At 48.4% G+C, this 15094-nt stretch overlaps 1 protein-coding gene across 10 annotated transcripts in view; it reads right to left on the reverse strand.

Moving 5' to 3' along the window:
• Window positions 1-15094, reverse strand: part of ST3GAL2 (ST3 beta-galactoside alpha-2,3-sialyltransferase 2) — a 93296-nt gene that overhangs the window by 35031 nt on the left and 43171 nt on the right. For 4 of the 10 annotated variants that reach the window (XR_012641544.1, XM_074968371.1, XM_074968369.1 and 1 more), the window contains 2 exons: window positions 9245-9343; window positions 1811-1883 (listed from right to left, as the gene is read on the reverse strand). The exons of 1 other annotated variant lie outside the window; for it this stretch is intronic. The gene's annotated coding sequence lies outside the window, so the exon portion shown is untranslated. Of the gene's footprint in view, window positions 1-1810; window positions 1884-8013; window positions 8083-9244; window positions 9344-15094 lie in introns of all 10 variants that reach the window. 5 more of the 10 variants (XM_074968372.1, XM_074968376.1, XM_074968374.1 and 2 more) reach the window with 2 other exon arrangements.

Consider the following 15094-nt stretch of genomic DNA (forward strand, 5'->3'; position numbering starts at 1 on the left):
GACTGAAGAGCCCATTATTAAATATTTTCTCCCCATGTAGATACTTGTAGATTATAATCAAGTCATCCCTTAATCTCTCTGTTAAACTAAGCAGACTCAGGGAGCTCAATCTATCATAGAAGGCAAGTTTTCTAATCCTTTAATCGTTCTCATGGCTCTTCTCTGACCCCTCTCCAATTTATCAACATCCTTCTTGAATTGTGGACAGCAGAACTGGACACAGTGTTCCAGCAGAAATTGCACCAGTGCTAAATACAAAGGTAAAATAATTTCTGTACTCTTACTCGGGATTCCCCTGTTTATACATCCCAGGATCGCATTAGCCTCTTTGGCCACAGTGTCACACTAGGAGCTCATGTTCAGCTGATTTTCCACCACAACCCCCAAATCTTTTTCAGAGTCCCTGCCTCCCAGGATAGAATTGCTCATGGTGTAAAAGCATGACCTACAGTCTTTGTTCCTACATGTACACCTTCATAATTTAGTCATATCAACATGCATGGTGTTTGCTTGCACCCAGTTTACCAAACGATCCAAATCTCTCTGAATCAGTGACCTGTCCTCGTCTTTATTTACCACCAATTTTTGTGTCATCAGCAAACTTTATCAGTACTGATTTTATGTTTTCCACCAGTGCATTAATAAAAATATTAACTAGCGCACTGGAAACACACCCACTCAAAGATTCCCCATTTACAGTTACATTTTGAGACCTATCAGTTAACCAGTTTTTAATCCACATAATGTGTCATGTTTATTTTATATCATCCTAGTTGTTTTTTTTTAAAATAAAAATGTTGTGCAGTACCAAGTCGAATACCTTACAGAAGTCTGAGTATAGTATGTCAGCACGACTACCTTTATCAACCAAACTTGTAATCTCATCCAAAAACAAAACAAAACAAAAAAAGATATCAAGTTAGTTTTACAGGATCTATCTTCCATAAACCCTGGCTGATTTGCATTAGTTATATTACCCTCCTTTGATTCTTTATTAAATTGAGTCCCGTACCAGCCTCTCCACTATCTTACTTGGGATCCATGTCAGTTTTCTACAATTCCTAACATCTGATTTATAATTCATTACTATTAATTTCGGGAAAGTCACCATAGTACCATAATGAAAAGGATATTTGCAGCTATGAGCCCAGTCTTGCAGCCCTGGCTCATGCAAGGAGCCCAATCTAAGCCAGTAGTACAAGAGGGTTTGCCAGGGTAGCCTTGGACTCTGATATTTCTCCGCACTGAAAGCTACATATTCATGAGCAGTCTCTCACATCCAGTCGCTTTAGCTGGTCTCCCCCAAGGACCTGGTTTTTCTTTTGACTTGGCTACACAAGCCAACAGGAGCTCCACGCCAGCGACGCCAGCCTGGCATGGAGCGAGAGGCGGAGGTGGCTTGCAAAGGGAAAGGAAAAGAGAAGCCATGCTGCAGATGTAGTCGCTTCTGACCTGGAGGCAGATGAGCTGTGTATGAACCAGGCAGGCCATGGCATATTCTGCAGCAGGACAGCACGCAGCAGGCAAGTGCAGCGCCAGGCAGTGGTTGTGTGGCACATGGGATGCAGCCTTCACAGCATTTCCTGGGATCCATCATTTCTCTCAGGGAATAAACACCTCATTACCCTAACAAAGCTCCACCTCAGATCAAAGCAACCAAACACAGCTTCCCGGGGCAGGAGGAAACCTGCATGGGGGCATGTGTTTAAACGTGGAGCCTGTGAACTGGAGCCAAAACGAATCAAAGTGGGGAGAAGGGGGAGCTAATTCAGACTGAATCCCTCCCTGCAGCCCCAGCCACCTCACTCACCTCCTCAGGTGTCTCCTCTATCCAGTCAGCTGACCACCTGCTCACTCGTGCAAGCCACCACCCCTTCCGCTACCTGCAACAGAAAACCAGCATCAGTGCTGGCTGCCAGCGGGTGCGGTGCACAGTGCACATTGTTCTCTCAAGGCCTAACCCAATGGCTCTGCAACTCCGCCACCATGCAGGGCGGAGACCATATCCCCTCCCACCAGAACAATGCCCCTGTCCCACACCCCTCCCTCCCTGGCTCTCTGCTTCATTTCACAGGCCACACTGCGCTCATACCATAACTGAGAGCCACTGAGCTAACTGGGCTCAGAGTCATTTCAGAGGCAGACTGTCCCCCCTCAGTTCTGCCATCAGCGATGAGGTTTTGTCTGCCAGTCCCCAGAGCCGGGCTTCTGGGGGCAGGAGGAGAGGCACTGCCTGGCTATGAAATGTGCGTCTGTCAGGGCCCAGACCTCACCCCCGCTTGCTCTTGCAGCAGATCTCTGGTCTGGCTTCTCCGTGGGATGGGCACTGTACCCACAGCAGAGTTCATCCTTCCCTGTGCAGTGACCAAGTAAGTGACTGTGCGTGCAGAACGTAGCCCGTCCCCACCCCTTTGAGGGCAGGACCCTTGCTCTTCCTCCGTGGTCTGCATATCACTTCACCAGCCAACCCCCAGCCCCATCTTAGGGGCTGAAATAGTAGCTGTGGCCCCTCCAAACAGGGCTCCAGGCCCAGGGGGGCCCAAAAACATATCCCAAAGCCCTGCCACCTACAGCACCCCTCTGCGCACCAGCCTCCCCAGAGCTGGCATGGAGGAGCTCTGCTCCTCATGGCCGCCCTGCCCACACCCCTCTGGGCAGGGCTGGAGCAGCACAGAGAGCCTTGGAATGGGTGAGCACCGCACCAGGAGCATGACTTCCTGAAGAGGAGGCAACATCTGTGATTCCCCTTCAGACGCGGGCCGCTCTCTTTACGGGGGTCCCTGGCAAGTTGCCCCAAGAACTCCCTTCTAGCTCTCCAGCACAAGGCGAGAGGAGAGAGTCACCTCAGAAACCAGCACCACCCGGGCTGCAGACGTTGGCACCAACTCTTGCCACGGCCAGGACGTTTCTTCCACAGCTCCCTCCCCTATGACCTCGCTCCTGCTCTGGGGACAGACCGCTTGTAACAAGGTAAATACAAATGAAAAGGGAGGATATGCCAGCACGCTGGCGGAGTTACAAGCAAAGTCTAGAGCAGAGCTCCTTAGACAGCCAGAAATAATATTTCCTCATTTCCTCTTCCCATCACAGCCCCTGAGTGCCCACATCCTGGCCACCTCACACATCATCGGCAAGATGCTCCCTGCGAGCTGAGCCACCAGCTCTCCCCAGGCACAGGATGGCGCTGGCACGCGGGAACGTGCTTTGCCTCAACAGCACTTTCAGCCCAGGGGAACGCTGACCCTTCTCTGCCTCGCAGAGCCCCGGACCAGGAGGGCTGGCCCAGAACGAGAGGGCAGAGCGCTTTGTGCGGCTTTGCAAGGACACCAGCAGCAGGGTGACCGTGGCCCCAATTCAGATTTTGTAAAAATACACTAATAAAAAGCTCCAGGTGGACAGAAATCCTCGAATGAGATGATTTAAAGAGTGATTCCAATGAAAAAACATCCCGTGGCAGCAAGTGAGCCAAACATTGCAGCACTGCGCTAGTGCATGAGAACTGGAAGGGGGTGGGTGGGGGAGAGGACTAGCTCACGCCCTCCCCAGGCTGAGGAAGAGGCAGAGAGGGAAGGCAGCACAAATAGCCAAGGAATCGGTGTCTTTAAAAGGGACACGGCTCTGCTAAGAATCTGATCATTTAAAGCCCGATCCTTGAAGCATTTCCTGAGGCACACAGCTGTTCCAAACAGGTGCAATTGCATTGTGAGGCCATTATCTCTGGAAAGCCTTTAAAAATCACAGCCTGTGATAAATCTCCCAGGAGCTCAGCCCCTCCGCTCCTGTCAGGCCATCTTTTTTGCAAGATTCATAGGGGCCCTTTGCAAGGTGGCAGAGAGTTGCTCTCACCAAAACGCAGCAGCAGACAGCTCGCGATAACCTGTGCCAAGCTGATAGTGTCCGGATGTCACATGCAACATCCGTACATCTAGGAGACCCAGGGAAGGGAGAGTGGCTTTGACAGCTTGTGCTATTCAGAGCAGAGGCCTGGGTGCAGGCCAGGACACTGGGTAGATTCTCTTCGAGCTGCCGATCTTCAAAAATGTAAATGAGAGACAATGTCATTTCCAGATTAGACTGTCAACAAGCTGTCGCAACACCCTCCCAGTGCTGGACAAGCGTCACTGCTTGTCAGGCTGCCTCCAGCTTAAAGCCAGGGCCTTTTCAGTCTGCCTGATGAAGCAAAGAATCTGCAAAGAATCTCCTCCACCCCCCAGTAGCCCAGAAGGTAACAGAGCTGCAGGGGGCATCAGACTCCAGTTGCCCTCCACGCTTCCCCAGCAGAGGCTCCAGCCTGCAGGTTGGGGGCGTGTCCCATTGGACCTATGGAGCCACAGGTGTTTAGATTGTCAGGCTGGAGGGAGGTTACCAGTGGAGTTCCTCAAGGATCGGTTTTGGGACCAATCTTATTTAATCTTTTTATTACTGACCTCGGCACAAAAAGTGGGAGTGTGCTAATAAAGTTTGCGGATGATACAAAGCTGGGAGGTATTGCCAATTTAGAGAAGGACCGGGATATCCTACAGGAGGATTTGGATGACGTTGTAAACTGGAGTAATAGTAATAGGATGAAATTTAATAGTGAGAAGTGTAAGGTCATGCATTTAGGGATTAATAACAAGAATTTTAGTTATAAGCTGGGGACGCATCAATTAGAAGTAACGGAGGAGGAAAAGGACCTTGGGATATTGGTTGATCATAGGATGACTATGAGCCGCCAATGTGATATGGCCGTGAAAAAAGCTAATGCGGTCTTGGGATGCATCAGGCGAGGTATTTCCAGTAGAGATAAGGAGGTGTTAGTACCGTTATGCAAGGCACTGGTGAGATCTCACCTGGAATACTGTGTGCAGTTCTGGTCTCCCATGTTTAAGAAGGATGAATTCAAACTGGAACAGGTACAGAGAAGGGCTACTAGGATGATCCGAGGAATGGAAAACATGTCTTATGAAAGGAGACTCAAGGAGCTTGGCTTGTTTAGCCTAACCAAAAGAAGGTTGAGGGGAGATATGATTGCTCTCTATAAATATATCAGAGGGATAAATACTGGAGAGGGAGAGGAATTATTTAAGCTCAGTACCAATGTGGACACAAGAACAAATGGATATAAACTAGCCACCAGGAAATTTAGACTAGAAATTAGACGAAGGTTTCTAACCATCAGAGGAGTGAAGTTTTGGAATAGCCTTCCAAGGGAAGCAGTGGGGGCAAAAGATCTATCTGGCTTTAAGATTAAACTTGATAAGTTTATGGAGGAGATGGTATGATGGGATAACATGGTTTTAGTAATTAAATATTCGTGGTAAATAGGCCCAATGGCCTGTGATGGGATATTAGATGGGGTGGGATCTGAGTTACCCAGGAAAGAATTTTTTGTAGTATCTGGCTGGTGAATCTTGCCCATATGCTCAGGGTTTAGCTGATCGCCATATTTGGGGTCGGGAAGGAATTTTCCTCCAGGGCAGATTGGAAGAGGCCCTGGAGGTTTTTCGCCTTCCTCTGTAGCATGGGGCACGGGTCACTTGCTGGAGGATTCTCTGCTCCTTGAAGTCTTGAAACCACGATTTGAAGACTTCAATAGCACAGATATAGGTATGAGGTTTTTTGCAGGAGTGGTGGGTGAAATTCTGTGGCCTGCGTTGTGCAGGAGGTCAGACTAGATGATCATAATGGTCCCTTTTGACCTAAATATCTATGAAAAAAAAATTTCAGAAATTAAGACATTTGCACAAAAATAAATGTGACCTGATGCAAGGTCCTGACCCACTCTGTGGCCGAGCAGAATCCCCTGCCATGTGCCCTCCGAATATGCGTATTGCCAGGGTGAATGCATTTCCCCAGCAGTCACAGTAGGTCACTTCCAGTACTAAACACGTGTCTTTTGTCACCGGGCACCAGCTCTAGTGCTCCATTCCAGAGGTGGCTGCATTTCAGTCCTGGGGAAGGAACTGCTGCGACTCTGTGGTTTGTAAAGTGCTCTGGAGCTAGGATTTCTCAACCAGGTTTATTAAAAACAGAGATTAGGAACCAGTTATTCCACCCAATCTCATTTTGTCTCACTGATGGATCTTATCAGTGCTTTGACACTAGACATCGGACTCTGTTTAATCCTTTTGCTAGAGGGCTAGGAACTCACTAGGCAGAACAAGCCAAGGGGAACCATCCCCCAGAGTGCTGGGCCACCCACAAGCAAGTTGCAGGGTGATTGCATGCACCTGACCCCCACTGTTCGGCTGAACCCCCCCTCAGTCACACGCATGGAGGGACAGCTGCAATGGGTCCCTTGAGACCCTTCTCCAGTGCAATGGAGCTAGAGCTATATGGCCCCATCACTCGGTGAGCGTATCATTTGGTGCTGGGGTCAGCGGGGAAGGAACAGAAATGCTGCAGCCCCGCCCCGGTTGTCCAACTACAAGGCTTGCACTGAAGCCATGACCTACCCCACAGGCCAAGCTCAGCAGCAGTCCGGTTCAAAACGGAGGCAAGGCCAAGGCAGCTGCCCCTTCCCCACATGCCTGCTGGTCTGGTGTCCCGCAGCCAGAAGTGCAAGAACAGCAGAGATCTCTTCCACAAGATGCCTTCCAGAACATGCGCGACAAAGGCAGCGGCCTCCTGGCTATGGTCTGGTACCCAGCACCCACTCCCCAATAAGGTGCAGAGTCCTAGTTTCTCAGAGTCCATCCAGTTCTGGGGTGGGATGTAGGGTGCCCGTGGACATCAACACAAGCTACTTGCCAGGAGTCACACATGGGCACTGGCAGCCAGCTTCTTTACCACACTCAGAACCTGGTGGATACTTTGCATCGCCAAAGCATTAGACTAGGGAAAGGGGCCCACTGCCTTAAAAACAGGAAGGAGACGAGCTGCGCTCACCTCCGATCAGGTTCCAGCCACAGCCCTGGGGCATCTGTAGTCCCGGTGCCAGAGATCCAGCCCTATGGTGAACCCATTGGCGGGGGGGGGGGGGGGGAATCATAGTCCTAACTCTTCTCACATGCCCACTCCCTGAAGCAGTGACTGATCTAGTCAAAAGGCTGGCCTGGATCCAAGCTGCCCAAATTAGATTTCTCGGACATTCTTTAGATGCCCCACAAGAGATCAAATGAGGCAATGTCCCGTTATCCATAATCCCCTCCGCCTGCCCCCAGCACTCGTCTCCAGCTCTAATGATCTCCTCTGCTCCCGGCACAAAGGTTTATGCTAATACCTCTGATCCAATCAGCTTTTATTTCTAGAACAGCTGAAATCTGCCTCCCTAGTTCCCCCCCAGCAGGCCTGTAAGTTCCTGGAATATGCTCATGCAGCCCTAATCAACATTTATTTTAATCACATTAAAAATGATTTATGGATACAAAAGAAAGCCACAGAAGCCATGTGGGCGGCTGAGCCAGGATGGGGCTCAGCCATCGTTCCATGCTCAAAAGGTTCCCATATCCTGCTAGGCCGAGCCCACAGCACCAGCCCAGGGGGTCAAAGGGAACAGACCGGATGGAGACAGAGCTTCCAGTTAGTCCCATGGCCATTGACTGCGGCCAGAACAGCTGGAGCTCTGCAGCTCCTCCTTGGCATGCAGCCCTCACCTCCCTCCCAGGATGGGTTAAAGAGGAGATGAAGACTGTCCTCATCCCACTACAGAGGGGACTGACACCCCCAAATGGGGGCCAGCTTGCAAGGGACACCAGAGGACATTCCCAGGCTCCAAGAGAGAAGCATGAACTGGAAGGAAGGAATTTGGATTCAAGGAAAGGGGACGGGTGGCGATATGGAGGGCAGGATCTGAACTCTCCCTCGAGGGATTTATTGGTCTAGCATCTCAGGAATTAGCCATAACGTTCCAACAGAATCAGGATAAATTTAAGGAAATTGCTGCAATACAAAAAACAAACACAGATTCAACCCTTCTCCTGAATTCAGATTACACTTAAACCCCACCCCATTAAAAAAAGTGAAGCCACAGAAGAAAAATTTGATCCCTACAGAAAATTAACTTCACACAAATTCTTTTCTTGTTTTTACCTGGGTGACAGCCAAGAGGAAAACTGCCTGCATAATCCTAAACGTTATGACTCCATAATCAATGTGCTCCTTTTTGAGAAAATGAGACAAAAGGTTTCTGGGTCAAGATGGGTAATAGCCATGAGATACAGAGGGACAGGAAAAGAGATGGCCTAATAAGTAGTGTGGGAAATCATCAACCTGGTCAAACCCACATGGCTTGCAAAGCCAGCACTGCATCTTTCAAGATAAACCAGCCTCGTTGTTTGAGGACAGAGAGCAATGAAGGTTCTGCCCTGGCTTATTCTTCAGAATTCCCAAGTATTTCTCAAATCTAGGGAAGGTCTTTAAACAAGGGAGACATTTGTTGCCTTAACATCTGTCATTTCCAGTTGTTTAGAAATATTTTCAGCTCTAAACTGAATTACAATTTTAACGTTTAAGAAAGTCTTGACCAAATCTAGTCCCAAAATACTCCAAGAACGCATAGATTAATGGGCTTGCAAAGCCAGGAGAGCTTAAGGGTTAGACTTAGGCTGTTCCTCCAGCCATTGCCTTGGTAGCGGATATAAATTCATAATCAATAATCAAGAAGCACTATGCTTTGGTTGAAACAGAACGTCATCCACCCCTGCTCTACACACAGCAGCTGGAGCATAGTTAGGGAGACAGCATTCTCAAGTTTTGCACTGCCTCTAATGACCTAACTTCTTTTCAGCCCCAAATTTCTACACCATGGGGCACAAATGTGAACCCTGAACCCTCTGTATCTGCGTCTGCTCTCAATCAAATTGTCGCCATGCATATAACAAAAAAAAAAAAAAACCTGCCTGCATGGAAGGCTCTCCCCTTAGTCTCCTGTGTATGTTTAGCCCATTCACCCCGTATGTAAAAGCAAAATATCCAGATAAGGAAAAGGACTTGACCCATTCAATACAATTATCATCAATTGTTTAACCAACTTTGGTCTAAAGCCAAATTATTTCAGCTTTTTAACCATACACTCCTGCTGACAGAAAGTGCTAAAGTCATTTAACAAACACTTCAGACCCAAAGGAGCGTGGGACAACACAGTCATCTGGGGACTAGACTAGAGGACCAACACTGGCTGGGTCAGAATTTTAGGGGAAAAAATCTTGCTCCTCCTCCAATAGCCCAACTACCTCATTGATAGAAAATTTTAAAAAAGGGCGGGGGGAATCAATAAACATCCCTGATCTGCATCCTTTGTAACAGGAACAGGGTCACTTACCTGACCCTTCCATCCTAGCCTAATCCATGCCACAGTTTGGCCACGAAGGGCTCTCCAAATGGTCTCTCCCAGCCCTTGTGAGTTTCCCCCAGAGATGACCTGTGTCAACAGCAACAAAAGCAGGTTTCAAATCAATGAGCACCACATGAAGTTTATCCCCCTTGGGGTATTGTAGCAGGGTGGTCACCCACTCCTGCCCTGAAGGGCTTAAAACAGCCCAGGAGAGGGCTGTGGCTGGGAGCAAGCAGTTCCCAGGCTGATTGGGGAAGCAGGCTCAGCTGTGGCCACACCCCAATCAGGGCTCAGCTGGCCCTTATAAGAGGGCCATGGGCCAGGAGCAGGCAGGCAGGCAGGCAGACAGACAGACACTCTCTCTCTCTCTCTCTCTCTCTCTCTCTCTCTCTCTCTCTCGAGGGAGAAGGGCCTGGCTGCTGGGGAGTGTACCTGGGTACCTATGGTGAAGCAGGGCTGGGGAAGGCCAGAGGAGCTGGGAGGCTCCAGACTGGAAAAGCCCCAGGCTGGAGGCCTGGCAGACGGCCTAAGATAGGTACTGGGGTTGCAAGGGGCAGCCCACGGGTAGGCAGAGGCAGCAGGTCCAAACCCCCCTTGCCTGTGATGATTGGCTTATATACTGCAGTCTGCCCCAGTGAACGGGGGCTAGATGGTGACTGGGCAGCAGCCATATCCTGAGGCGAGGTGTAGATAGCGGGTGGGGGTTCCCCTGGGAGGGGGAGACCCAGATCTGTGGGGAGTACTGCAGGGGGCAGCACCCTGGGTAAAGGGGCACTGTGGTCCGGGAGGGACATGGGGCCAGCAACAAGCGGGACACCGGCCTGCAGAAGGCACTCCGGGAGCTGGAAGAGCTAATTCCCAAGGACGACCAGCAGGAGGCGCCGCAGGGGTGACTCCCAACCATTACAGGGACCAATATTTATAGATCAAACGTGAGAGCATGAAATGATTATCTATAGTTGAGTGGTGATTCCTAAAGCTGGCTTGTTCCTCAGCAAAAAGGTTTCCGCGCTCAGCACAGTGCTCTGAACTCCTGGAGGGGGACCTGGAATAGATTTTAAAGACTACTTCTATCATCCAATTAGTCTTTTAATCACCCTGGGAATTTCTATCACCTTCTTTCATAGAGGGACAATACCTGTAAAGCGGCCTGCCGGGGAAATCTCTTATTTATAACCAATAATTTTGCTAGCAATAGGAGCCCATCAATCAATATCTTTATAGACATCTTCTATATGGAGACCTGCAGCTATTCCAGAAGAGCATGACGGGTAAAGTCCATCGACATAGACCATGTGACTGGATTGGCATCCAAGAACAGAGAAAACCAACTCTCCCCCAACATTTAGTGATAAGAACTTTAATGTAAATATTGATCTTACCCTCGCCTGCAACATCCAAAATACTAAAAAGATAATTTCTCAGCAGCAGCAAGTTAAAATCCCTTCCAACGGGCCCTCTGATGATCAAACTTTTTCCTATTTAAACCATTTCTTTATCGTTCTTTCTAAAAATGACCAATTTCATAATGGAATTTGGTAAGCCCCTTTCTCTAATAGGCATTACAAGAATCTGAAGCTGTTTGTTCTAACCAGCGCAATACATATCACACCAGATTATTTTATCTTGGCTGGGATGAAAATCTCTTTTCTTAGTAGCCAAATCATACCCTTTTTAAAAAAACAAAACAATCAGTAAATGCTAGGTGGACATGTAATGCATCTTAAAGTTCCAGTAATTGGCTCTTCATGAGTAATAGGATGTTAGAAACTATTAAATTTGTACCTAATTCATGAATGGAATACGCTTTACCCCCCAACCCATGTAGAAAGGGGACAATTAAACAACAGTTCAAACTGAAGGAGTTGGGGATCACTGCCCAGTTTAGAAGCCACTGCACAATTAGAGAAACAGGACCAGCTGAAAAATCAGAATTGCAATAAACTATTGAACTGCTCCCTCTAATTGAGATAAATGCAAAATGGCCCTGAGCAGCACTGCATCCTCTGCCATTCAACACCTCCAAGCAAAAGATATTTAGGATTACTGAAAATTTGCAACCCAAGGTATTTCCCACTCTCACCCATGGATGGCCTAGGAAGGGCCTTTTTCAGTAAGTCAATGGGAAGATTACAAATTTCTCCATTCCCAGCTGAGCATTAAAGTCTCTCCAAAGAACAACGTTAGCTAATGGGTAGTTTTCCATAAGTGAGTCCAGCTCTGCCCAGAGGGACTCATAAAAGGAGACCCCAAGGGGAAGACAAGCAAACATTCAGGCTTATTAGAACAACTTTATCCAGAACAATAAACCAAAGGCCTGGCAACATGAGTTACCCGATGTTAAGTTAATATTTTTAACATTAAATTAAATAGAAACAAAGAGGACTAAAAACTGACAGGTCTACCCCTCCCTAACATGGATTCAAAGTCTGGGAGATAAAGTCCCTTTCTTGGCTAGCCAAGTTTCCTGGAGGAAAATTAAATCAAACTGGGATATATAACTCCTACCTTCCAAATCCTGAGATTTGCTTTTGAGACCTGCAATATCCCAGGAGACCATCTTGATAAGAGTCTTTAAGCAGCCTTGATGAGACCCATCTGGTCATTCCATCTCAGGCTTCTATTGAGAGACTGTCTTGGCAAAGAGCTCCATGGGCTTTATAATTAGGTCTCTTCCCCAAAATTATAATCGTTAGCCCTATGGGTCTGGGCCATTTGACTTTGCTTGCACAACAAGGTGTAGACCAACATCCAACCTGTTCTTCTGAGAAGCAGAAATTCTCCCCGACTGAACGTTTTTAGACAGTTTCCCTTTATCCTTTTCTATTGGGTAATCTCTGCATCTAAAAGGAGGTCTTATACCCTAGATTTTCATAACGGTCCACCAGTCCTTAAATTCCACCTCCACTCCCTTGAAGTCCTATATTAGAAACAGGGCCGGCTCCTGGCACCAGTTTTCCAAGCAGGTGCTTGGGCCGGCATTTAGAATGGGGCGGCAGTCTGTGTCCCATGGCGGCAATTCGGCGGCTACTGCTTGGGGCAGCAAAATTGTTAGAGCCGCCCCTGATTAGAAAGCTTCTGTACCTGTTGAATTTGATTTCTAGGGAGAGAATACACCACCACTCACTCTAAGGCTACGTCTACACTCCAAGCTAGGAGGGTGACGCCCTTGCTCGTGGACACACTAGCTCAGTGAGAGATAACAGGAGTATAAATAGAAGCGTAGCCACCATAGTGCGGGTCGTGGCAATTGTGGCACGGCTTAGCCATGCCGAATACAGATCCACCTGAAACTGGTGGGTATGGACCTGGCATGGCTTTGGCATTGCCTGTGCTACTACTATTTATACTTCCCATCGCACGTACTGAGCTAGTGCGAGAGTGTGAATGTGAGCTTCTTCCAGTTCTAATATTGGAAATCTATTAGAATTGGAAAAATTACAGAGAAGGGCAACAAAAGTGATTTGGGGTATGGAACAGCTTCCGTATGAGGAGAGATTAAAAAGGCTGGGACTGTTCAGCTTGGAAAAGAGACGACTAAGGGGGGAGATGACAGAGGTCTATCAAATCATGACTGGTGCAGAGAAAAAGTGTCATTTACCCCTTATTTACCCATAACACAAGAACCAGGGGTCACCCAATGAAATACGCAACAGGTTTAAAAACAAACAAAAGGAAGTAATGCACACAACGCACAGTCAACCTGTGGAACTCGTTGCCACAGGATGTTGTGAAGGCCAAAAATATGACTGGGTTCATGGAAGATATGTCAATCATTGGCTATTAGCCAAGATGGTCAGGGATGCAACCCTGTGCTCTGGGAGTCCCTAAATCTCTGGCTGCTAGATGCTGGGACTGGACAACAGGGGATGGAGCACTTGATAATCGCCCTGTTCTGTTGATTCTCTCTGAAGCTCTGGACACCGTCAGAAGACAAGACACTGGGCTAGATGGACCACTGGTCTGACCCAGTGCGGTCATTCTTATGTTCAGGGAATCACATCACTAGCTCATAGTATAAATTTAGCCTAATATGTCTATCCATGTTCCAGTCGGGCCTGTGACTCACCTGTTTCCATTCATAAAAGCCAGTGCCACACCCCTGTTTCGGATTTCATCAGTTTGAATCTGAAATATTTTCACTAAAATTCTACAGGCACCAGTGGCTTGTTTTCCAGCCTAAGAGAGAGCATGGGGGAGGGGAACATGTCTCCACCTCATGCCCCCCCAGTATAGCTCAAACATTCCCAGTATTATTCATTCAGACCTTGCACCCACAGCTGAGCAAAACGGTGAATAATTAACCAGACAAAACCTTGGCTGCTCCAAATAGCTTGAGCACACACTGGGCAGCAACAGCCTTCTGGTGTGTTCGCCCTGCAGCCTTCACTATAGCCATCTCTACCCACAGTGTCCATTAGAAGCTGCTCTCTTGCCCCAAGATGAGCAGACCTCGAGAAGGAAGCACTACCTCGAAAGTTCAGATCCCTGCCCTCCGGCTGCAGGTCCACGACAGGGCACAAAGAGATGGCCAGGCAATGGTTTGGATCTCATCAGTCAAATCGCCCCACAAGCACTTGCACGCTTCTGCCCAGGCTACCGCTGATCCCTGGGAGGAGGAGTCTGCCAGAGTCATCCACATCTCTCCTTCAAACTCACTTCCACCACCAGGCCGGCAAAGCACGTGGCTACTGTGTGCAATGAGACCACGGCTCATTACATGTCACAGCCATCTCACCAGTACCTTGTGCTCCTTATCTGCCTGTTGGCTCCTTCTACTTCAATCATAAGCTCTTCAGGGCAGGGTCTGGGGGTGTGGGCATGCTTCCCCCCCCCCCCCCCCCAGAACAACGGGGCTACTGCAATGCAAATAAATTATAAACTTTTCCCCTCAATCCACGCCCACAATTCCCAGTGTGGTCACTGGGAATCAAGGTGCAGATTGGAGGGTAGATCTGGGCAACAGGGTCATTGGTGCTAGCGAGCCCCCGTTCTCCCAGCAGCACAGACTTGCCCGTGCTGCGCTGCGTGACGCTGGAGCGATAGCAGCACAAGGGTAACAGAGGCAAGTCCTCCCCTCTAGCAAGGCCTTGCTCAATGGAAGAGCAGAGGGTGGGAAAGCAGGAAGGAGAATAACCGAACTCCCAACAGCTTGGAGTCTCCCATACCTGCTGGTCTCCAGGAGCCAGCTGTGATCAGGTCTTAGGTTATAAAAGGCTCACAAAAAAGCCATGAACACCAGTTATACCCGATAGGGAAACTGGAGAGATGCTCAACGTTCTCATGGGCTCCTTCAATATTCAATCACATGAATTGATTGATTTTAGGGGAAAAAATCTTGCTCCTCCTCCAATAGCCCAACTACCTCATTGATAGAAAATTTTAAAAAAGGGCGGGGGGAATCAATAAACATCCCTGATCTGCATCCTTTGTAACAGGAACAGGGTCACTTACCTGACCCTTCCATCCTAGCCTAATCCATGCCACAGTTTGGCCACGAAGGGCTCTGGATAAGCCAACTTCTCTTCTTTGTTGGAAAAATTCCAAGAGGATACCAGGGTCTGGAATAAGTTGTGTTAGGTAGGTGATGTGCTAAGGGTATGAGCTTGTGGCTTAACATTTTATGTCTTCTACAGGCTCCCAACAAAGACATCCCAGGGACTGGTCGTAAATGCTATAGACTGCTCCGAGATTCTTGGGCCCCTGTTCAGAAGAGACTGTCCCGCTATCCTCAGGGCGAGGCCTCATCAGGATCCCAAACTTTATGCAGTATTATTGAGTAGCTGAGTTACCAAGGATTGCAGCTTGGACTAATGGAAAGCAGGATTCAGAAGGAAA

Source organism: Natator depressus, chromosome 12, assembly GCF_965152275.1.
Source record: "Natator depressus isolate rNatDep1 chromosome 12, rNatDep2.hap1, whole genome shotgun sequence".
Taxonomy (NCBI): domain Eukaryota; kingdom Metazoa; phylum Chordata; order Testudines; family Cheloniidae; genus Natator; species Natator depressus.